We start from the raw sequence: 9,500 nt of genomic DNA, 5'->3' as shown, positions 1-9,500 counted from the left end.
TGCTGGCAAATATGAAATAAGTTGGACGACAGTGTAAAGAATTTTACTTATGTTTCATGTTATGCAATTCTCATGCAAATTTGAAGTGGTTTACTTCCCTTGAAGTTTATATATGTAGTTCATGTAGATGGCGACATGTAACCAACCGATGTGTTCTCCAATAGCCTTCCTTCCACAAACAGTAGTATTCAATGAGCTGTGGATGAAGCCCGACCAACAGGCATCACATGCATTGAGCGGAACTAATAGTGGTATATAATATACAAAACATATGAGTTAAGCCATTACTTGTAACTTTTTATGACATCATCTAACCATGTACTTCCTGTATTCTTAGCATTGAGAATGGCTAGCTTCTAGCCAAAATCTATATCTGCACAATAAAATTTAAAAAGGACACAGATCGCTGCAGTCTATAATTTACAAGTCAATATAACAGTCGCTGAGTGCAACAGATTTCTGAATGGAATGTAAGATATTGAAGTACAAAAATACTAGATATAAGGAAAACAAAAACTATTATGTATTATCACATCTGAATTATACACAAGTTTTATCGTTTTGATAATTAAATGATTTCTACAATCTTTACACTCTTTAAAAATTGTTCATGAAATATGTTTACATTCAAGACTGTTGACACACGTTTTGAACGCCTCTGTGATACACCTCGCTCTTACTGAAGCACTACTGTCTGCTCTGTAGTTTTGGAAGCACGCTGCCAAGGCATTATTTTCGATTATGTTCAGCTCAACGCACAATTGGAAGTAGACATCCGACCAGTTTCTATCGTCAGTTATGTTGTACAAGAGCAGATACACCGAATAACAATGTCTCCATGTTCTACAGGAGTTTCAGTTTCTTTTCGTAGAAGACGCCACTTTCTGGCCATAATTCGGAAATTGAGTTCCACCGAAGTTCCTGTCCTCGATACCTCGAGGAACAAACAACATTTGTTCCTCGCTCAGTGAAAGTTCAGGAAAAGGAGGGATTAAATTTTCCAACACTGAAAAGGGTTCATTTCCAATCAACTCTGATCGGACTAAAATACTACTAAAGTATCCGGTTATTCTTTCGGTAAAGTCAGTTTTGCGGAACGTTCAAAATGTTATTGTTCAAATCACTTGCTCTAAATGTCCCGCAGTCTGATTGTTTGCCGTAACCTGCAAAATCAGTTGCTATTAATGTGCAGTTTGCATCGGCTACAGTAATGTGGCGCCGAATGTAATAAGACCTGCGCCAAGGCGGCCGGACCTGCCCCGCGAGGGGCCTCCCGGCCAATGACGCCAAACGCTCATTTCATTTCATTTCATCGGCTACAGTTAGCAAAGCAAGCGAAACGCAGAATAATGGGACACGGAACGTGCATACCGTCAATGGCCCGCGGACAATACGGAAAATTCCATTGGGATTCTTGTGCTGTGCAGCGGTTTGAAGCTGCCGCACCGTAGGAGGAGGCAAGTGTTCAGGGCTCAAAATTTCCCATACCGCAACAGACATTTCATGCATAGATTGCGGGTTGAAACGAAGCAAGCTGAGTATCCATGCTCATCTGCTATGTTTTTTTGCCTCCCACGGTTTTCTAATTTTTTTTCATAATAAACTATTATAATGACCATATGACAGTGTACCTAGTTCCCACTGATTGCATAGGAATTTCAGATACATAAATAAGCTTGGTCCCATTGAACTTCATTGCTCATTACATTGTTGTTGTTGTAGTCTTCAGTCCTGAGACTGGTCTGATGCAGCTCTCAATGTTACTCTATCCTGTGCAAGCTTCTTCATCTCCCAGTACCTGCTGCAACCTACATCCTTCTCAATCTGCTTAGTGTATTCATCTCTTGGTCTCCCTCTACGATTTTTACCCTCCACGCTGCCCTCCAATACTAAACTGGTGATCCCTCAATGTCTCAGAACATGTCCTACCAACCGATCCCTTCTTCTAGTCAAGTTGTGCCACAAGCTCCTCTTCTCTCCAATTCTATTCAATACCTCCTCATTAGTTACGTGATCTACCCATCTAATCTTCAGCATTCTTCTGTAGCACCACATTTCGAAAGCTTCTATTCTCTTCTTGCCTAAACTATTTATTGTGCACGTTTCACTTCCATACATGGCTACACCCCGTACAAATACTTTCAGAATCGACTTCCTGACATTTAAATCTATACTCGATGTTAACAAATTTTTCTTCTTCAGAAACGCTTTCCTTGCCATTGCCAGTCTACATTTTATATCCTCTCTACTTCAACCATCATCGTTTATTTTGCTTCCCAAATAGCAAAACTCCTTTACTACTTTAAGTGTCTCATTTCCTAATCTAATTCCCTCAGTATCACCCGACTTAATTCGACTACATTCCATTATCCTCGTTTTGCTTTTGTTGATGTTCATCTTATACAGTCCTTTCAAGACACTGTCCATTCCGTTCAGCTGCTCTTCCAAGTCCTTTGCTGTCTCTGATCATAATTAAAACTTTATGGGTACCTCTCTTAAAAGAGGAAATGTGGGAGATACATATAATAGCGGCGTTTTGGTCACTGTTCCTCAAGCGTATGCGATAGCGTTACTGAGATCTTCATTAATTTTCCATGCTCGGTGCAACATGTAGCAATACGTTCTAATTCGTCGGGTAATACTCTATATTTCCTCTTTGTAATCTGTGCAAAATCATTTGGATTGTTAGGGACATTCGTTCGATCTTCCGCAGCAGATGCATGGTACGATGGCAGGTACCAGAAGGCCCTCCGTCACACAGTGTAACATGGATTGCGGAATGTAGGTGTGGATGAGAACGTGAATGCTGATGTAGAGCTCATTATCACTCCGTAGGCTTGTGCTGAAGTCTGACTCTGTACTTTAGGTATCCTCTTTCCCTGGCCGGCCGCGATGGCCGATCGGTTCTAGGCGCTACAGTATGCAATCGCGTGACTGCTACGGTCGCAGGTGCGAATCCTGCCTCGGGAATGGATGTGTGTGATGTCCTTAGGTTAGTTAGGTTTAAGTAGTTCTAAGTTCTACGGGACTGATGACCTCAGCAGTTAAATCCCATAGTGCTCAGAGCCATTTGAATTAACCCTCCCCCTGGTGTTGTGAGCTAGCAGCATTGTGGGTGTGTCCCCGTTTACTTGGCGAGTCTACGTAAGAGCAACCAGTGGCAAGGTTGATGCCGAGTCTACGTAAAAGAAACCAGTGGCAAAGTGGAACCTGCGTTTCTCACTCGAGTTTGCGACATTCCCCATACCAGACAAAAGAAAATTCAAAATGATAACACCTTCTCCGCAAATATCTTAAACTACCTATTTCCTTAAAATATTATCTATTATCAATGTTAGCAGCTTGAAGAGGTCGAATTATGTATTCAGGGCAGAAATACTGTCGTACATATCAAAAAATTATAGTAAATAAAAAAATCACGTAACCAGAAAGATAAAAAAACCTGCTTTAGGGGTGGCTGATTTGCTTTCTTCGTGCTGTTTTCATCAGTCTTTTGGTTTAGTCAGCGCAGTACCTGTATCTGAATTCGCAATTCGACAGCTCTACCCACTACGCTGCTGAGAACACTTGAACTACGTGCGTGTGTTACACATCCTGTAGGTTCAAATGGCTCTGAGCACTATGGGACTTAACTGCTGAGGTCATCAGTCCCCTAGAACTTAGAACTACTTAAACCTAACTAACCTAAGGACATCACAGACATCCATGCACGAGTCAGGATTCGAGCCTGCGACCGTAGCGGTCACGCGGTTTGAGACTGTAGCGCCTAGAACCGCTCGGCCACTCCGGCCGGCTCATCCTGTAGGCTCTTAAGCGCCGACCTGTATTACCTTACATTTAATTATAACAAATCACATCAATGCCAATGCGTTTTCGAGATATCCCCTTTATTTGAAAAAGCGCTCATTTATATGACACGCGTTTTAATACAAAACCCATCAGATACAAGCTTCACCTAAAACGACGAAATGCATTACGGGGTCTTCTCAAAACTCGATACGACAGCGAAAGACGATAGACATCCCAAAGGATCGAAACTGGTACTGTACACCTCAAAGTGATGTCACGGGATGTATCACCGCGGTGAGCTTAACGTCTCGCACAAAAGGAAAGGTGTATCGATTAATCTGAAGAGAGAGTGAACTTGTTGTGAATATCCACAAAAGTAAGTGTCTGCTGTTTGAAGTGCAGAAGGTGGCATTAGTAGTAAAGCTAAGCAGATAAAGTACTTCCTCAGTTTCCCCCGGCACCGAAATTTTCTTCCCCAAAAATCTCCCCAGGTTTCTCCTTCCTCAGAAGTTCCTCCAAAGGAGTATTTTTGTCCGAGAACTGTGTGAAGAAACTCGATCTGGAGTCGATGTGTAAGACATTCGTCAGTCTGCGAGCCACGTTCGGACTGTGTTGTTGGCAACAGTGCCCACGAAAGACAGGGATCTCGGCCGGCGCCCTGTTTTAACCAGTCACAGCTGTTGGACCACAGTCTCACATAGGCCTCCGTGCTCCCACAATTAGCGCCCGTTAGCCGCGCCACTCGGCTTTCGCGAACTGCTTTGCGTTACCCGCGACGTCAGCTCGTTGTCTCTTGCAAGCTGACGGCTGCCACTAACACTCCCTCCCATTCATTTCGATACAGCAGTCGGTGAGAACAACTGACATTCACGAACATTTGAAGTAGCCATCAGCGAAGCACATATTTCACCCGTACTACAGCTCCCTTCAGCCGAATTGATACGAAATGGGTAGACATGAAAGGACATAACAAGAACACTGTGTTCCATAAATAACGAACTAGAGCAGTTAGGGATGTGAATCGGGTTAAGTGAAGTAAAGTATACCAACTGTGAAATATTTCTGCAGCTGGTGCTGTCTAATTAAAGACACTTTTATACACTCCTGGAAATTGAAATAAGAACACCGTGAATTCATTGTCCCAGGAAGGGGAAACTTTATTGACACATTCCTGGGGTCAGATACATCACATGATCACACCGACAGAAGCTCAGGCACATAGACACAGGCAACAGAGCATGCACAATGTCGGCACTAGTACAGTGTATATCCACCTCTCGCAGCAATGCAGGCTGCTATTCTCCCATGGAGACGATCGTAGAGATGCTGGATGTAGTCCTGTGGAACGGCTTGCCATGCCATTTCCACCTGGCGCCTCAGTTGGACCAGCGTTCGTGCTGGACGTGCAGACCGCGTGAGACGACGCTTCATCCAGTCCCAAACATGCTCAATGGGGGACAGATCCGGAGATCTTGCTGGCCAGGGTAGTTGACTTACACCTTCTAGAGCACGTTGGGTGGCACGGGATACATGCGGACGTGCATTGTCCTGTTGGAACAGCAAGTTCCCTTGCCGGTCTAGGAATGGTAGAACGATGGGTTCGATGACGGTTTGGTGTACCGTCCACTATTCAGTGTCCCCTCGAGGATCACCAGTGGTGTACGGCCAGTGTAGGAGATCGCTCCCCACACCATGATGCCGGGTGTTGGCCCTGTGTGCCTCGGTCGTATGCAGTCCTGATTGTGGCGCTCACCTGCACGGCGCCAAACACGCATACGACCATCATTGGCACCAAGGCAGAAGCGACTCTCATCGCTGAAGACGACACGTCTCCATTCGTCCCTCCATTCACGCCTGTCGCGACACCACTGGAGGCGGGCTGCACGATGTTGGGGCGTGAGCGGAAGACGGCCTAACGGTGTGCGGGACCGTAGCCCAGCTTCATGGAGACGGTTGCGAATGGTCCTCGCCGATACCCCAGGAGCAACAGTGTCCCTAATTTGCTGGGAAGTGGCGGTGCGGTCCCCTACGGCACTGCGTAGGATCCTACGGTCTTGGCGTGCATCCGTGCGTCGCTGCGGTCCGGTCCCAGGTCGACGGGCACGTGCACCTTCCGCCGACCATTGGCGACAACATCGATGTACTGTGGAGACCTCACGCCCCACGTGTTGAGCAATTCGGCGGTACGTCCACCCGGCCTCCCGCATGCCCACTATACGCCCTCGCTCAAAGTCCGTCAACTGCACATACGGTTCACGTCCACGCTGTCGCGGCATGCTACCAGTGTTAAAGACTGCGATGGAGCTCCGTATGCCACGGCAAACTGGCTGACACTGACGGCGGCGGTGCACAAATGCTGCGCAGCTAGCGCCATTCGACGGCCAACACCGCGGTTCCTGGTGTGTCCGCTGTGCCGTGCGTGTGATCATTGCTTGTACAGCCCTCTCGCAGTGTCCGGAGCAAGTATGGTGGGTCTGACACACCGGTGTCAATGTGTTCTTTTTTCCATTTCCAGGAGTGTATAACGATGTGTAGATATAGGCGAAATTAGTAGGAAATTGATGTTTCAGTTTACTTCGTAATTTTCTCATAGTAAATGAACGCCATACCATTTATACGAAAAGGATATGTCGACTCGCCAGCACAGATTGGGGAGACGCTTATGCCTGTGCTATGGATGTGACTGGGGAAGTTTCACACCCCTGTCGCCTGTTGCTTGTCCGATCTGTGAACCCCGATCTTCTGAGAAGGTGGGACTGGGTGGTGGAGGAAAGGGTCCGGACTGCGGAATACACGGTACTACTGGCAGCCTGTTTCTTCTCTCCACGCTAATTGGTCCTTGCTTTAATGTGAGCTTTTTGGTCGAATGGATTGAAATCGGGTAGAAGTAAGTTCCGGTTGTGCTTCGTGTCTCATTTTTCGTTTATTTATTTAAAATGAACGTTGTTTTCTTTATATAATTCTTCGGTGGTCTGATACAGAACTGATAGTAAACTTGGGACCATTGTACAAACATTACAGACTTAAATTTTGAACAGAGTTGAGAAAATGAACCCAGTTCACAAAGTCACTGTATTGTGTGACACTAAACCTGAACCAGCTGAACGTGGCTCATCGTTGATCCAAATTAGAGCGAGATATCCTCGGCAATACCGCCGACGAGCTATCGACATGATTACTGCGCTTCGACGTAATATACTTATAGTTCATTTTAGACCAGGGTTAGCCAAGAATTCGGCTCTCAAGCCATGCCGTGGCCCAAGTGCTGTAGAGCTCAGCCAGCCTGGTACATTCCCCCTCAGCCACGGCATGATGGGGCGGTGACTGCAGTGCTGTCGCACTGCATATGTCTTGGTTTTATATTCCACATTTCTCAATGATACAGTTCAAAAACACAACAAATTTTCAGAATTGTTTAATGATTTAGGCTCGCCGGCGATATAATTTTTATCTCGTACGCCAGACTGTTGTCGGCCGTTCTGGCCGAGCGGTTCTAGACGATCAGTCTGGAACCGCGCGACAGCTACGGTCGCAGGTTCGAATCCTGCGTCGGGCATGGATATGTGTAATGTCCTTAGATTAGTTAGGATAAGTAGTTCAAATTCTAGGGTATTGATGACCTCAGACGTTAAGTCCCATAGTGCTCAGAGCCATTCCATTCCAAACTGTTGGCATACGGACAAACGCAGACCACACTACAGATGAAACTTCCTGGCAGATTAAAACTGAGTGCCGGACCGAGACTCGAACTCGGGACCTTTACTTTCGCGGGCAAGTTGTCTACTGTTATTTTTTTTATCTCATTTTGTTAGTCATTGGTCGTTGAATTTGTTCGGAGCGGACGTCCCATGACGCTTGTTAAAATTCGTTGTTGATGCATTAACTCATTTTTCTTATTACAGAGGGCTGCTAACCCTCTGACCGAACACGCTGAGCTACTGTGCCGGCTTCCGTCTGAGCTATTCAAGCACGATTCACGACCCGTCCTCACAGCTTTAATTCTGCCAGTACCTCGTCTCCTTCTGCGAAGTTTGGATGGTAGGAGTGTTCTACCGTCTGAGCTATCCAAACACGACTCACGACCCGTCCACACAGCTTCAATTCTGCCAGTACCTCGTCTCCTACCATCCAAACTTCGCAGAAGGAGACGAGGTACTGGCAGAATTGAAGCTGTGTGGACGGGTCGTGAGTCGTGTTTGGGTAGCTCAGACGGTAGAACACTTGCTCGCGAAAGCGAAGGTCCCGCGCCCGAGTCTCGGTCCGACACACAGTTTAAATCCCCCAGGAAGTTTCATATAAGGCAACACTCCGCTGTAGAGTGAAACTTTCATTCTGGAAAAATCCCCCAGGCTGTGGCTGAGCCACGTCTCCGCAATATCCATTTTTCCATGAGTGCTAGCTCTGCAAGGTTCGCAGAAAAGCTCCTATGAAGATTTGAAGGTAGGAGACGAGGTACTGGCAGAACTGAAGCTGTAAGGACAGGACCTGAGTCGTGTTTGGATAGCTCATGCGGTAGAGCACTTGCCCGCGAAAGCATAGGTCACGAGTTCGAGTCTCAGTCCGGCACACAGTTTTAATCTGCCAGCGCACTTTCCGCTGCATAGTGAAAATTTCATTCTGGAATCGTACCCCAGATTTTCGCCTTCAGGTTACCACAAAATCATGATTTATTTAATTTCAAAATCGAAAAGAAGGCTTTCACACGCATATGTTTATTGAAATGTTGTAGAATTTCTGGATAGTCATTATGGAGACTTGGAAATCTACTTGGGGAAAGCTGTGTAGATGTTACAGTAAAAGTAATTATCTTTAGAACAGCAATTACCTTGAAGATCAAACAATTGTATCTTTACATGCACAGGGGCCCTTTAATCCGGAACGGCAAAACGTCAGGAAAACAAATGTAAGATTAGCAGGGTTCACAAAACGAATAGAAAACTATTCTTATAATTCCTTCAAGGTCACAACGAATTCTTCAAATCTCGCATTTTGTTTAATGCTAGTGTGTGGAACTGGACTGTGTTTGTCTGAAATTGCCCCTTCTAAAATGCGATTTTATTTTCAAATGAATCCCCATCGAACCAGAAATAAGTTGAAACTTCCTGGCAGATTAAAACTGTGTGCCCGACCGAGACTCGAACTCGGGACCTTTGCCTTTCGCGGGCAAGTGCTCTACCAACTGAGCTACCGAAGCACGACTCACGCCCGGTACTCACAGCTTTACTTCTGCCAGTATCTCGTCTCCTACCTTCCAAACTTTACAGAAGCTCTCCTGCGAACCTTGCAGAACTAGCACTCCTGAAAGAAAGGATATAGCGGAGACATGGCTTAGCCACAGCCTGGGGGATGTTTCCAGAATGAGATTTTCACTCTGCAGCGGAGTGTGCGCTGATATGAAACTTCCTGGCAGATTAAAACTGTGTTCCCGACCGAGACTCGAACTCGGGACCTTTGCCTTTCGCGGGCAAGTGCTCTACCAACTGAGCTACCGAAGCACGACTCACGCCCGGTACTCACAGCTTTACTTCTGCCAGTATCTCGTCTCCTACCTTCCAAACTTTACAGAAGCTCTCCTGCGAACCTTGCAGAACTAGCACTCCTGAAAGAAAGGATATAGCGGAGACATTGCTTAGCCACAGCCTGGGGGATGTTTCCAAAATGAGATTTTCACTCTGCAGCGGAGTGTGCGCTGATATGAAACTTCCTGGCAG

General features: G+C 46.1%; 1 non-coding gene across 1 annotated transcript; it reads right to left on the bottom strand.

Moving 5' to 3' along the window:
• Positions 1-9,209: 9,209 nt before the first annotated feature.
• Trnas-cga (transfer RNA serine (anticodon CGA)) lies at positions 9,210-9,284 on the bottom strand. Its single transcript has one exon. It is a non-coding gene; the product is annotated as a tRNA-Ser (tRNA).
• Between the last annotated feature and the right edge of the window lie 216 nt (positions 9,285-9,500).

Source organism: Schistocerca cancellata, chromosome 7 (assembly GCF_023864275.1).
Source record: "Schistocerca cancellata isolate TAMUIC-IGC-003103 chromosome 7, iqSchCanc2.1, whole genome shotgun sequence".
Taxonomy (NCBI): domain Eukaryota; kingdom Metazoa; phylum Arthropoda; class Insecta; order Orthoptera; family Acrididae; genus Schistocerca; species Schistocerca cancellata.
Note: the sequence above shows the minus strand (reverse complement) of the source record. Positions and strands in the feature narration are given on the sequence as shown.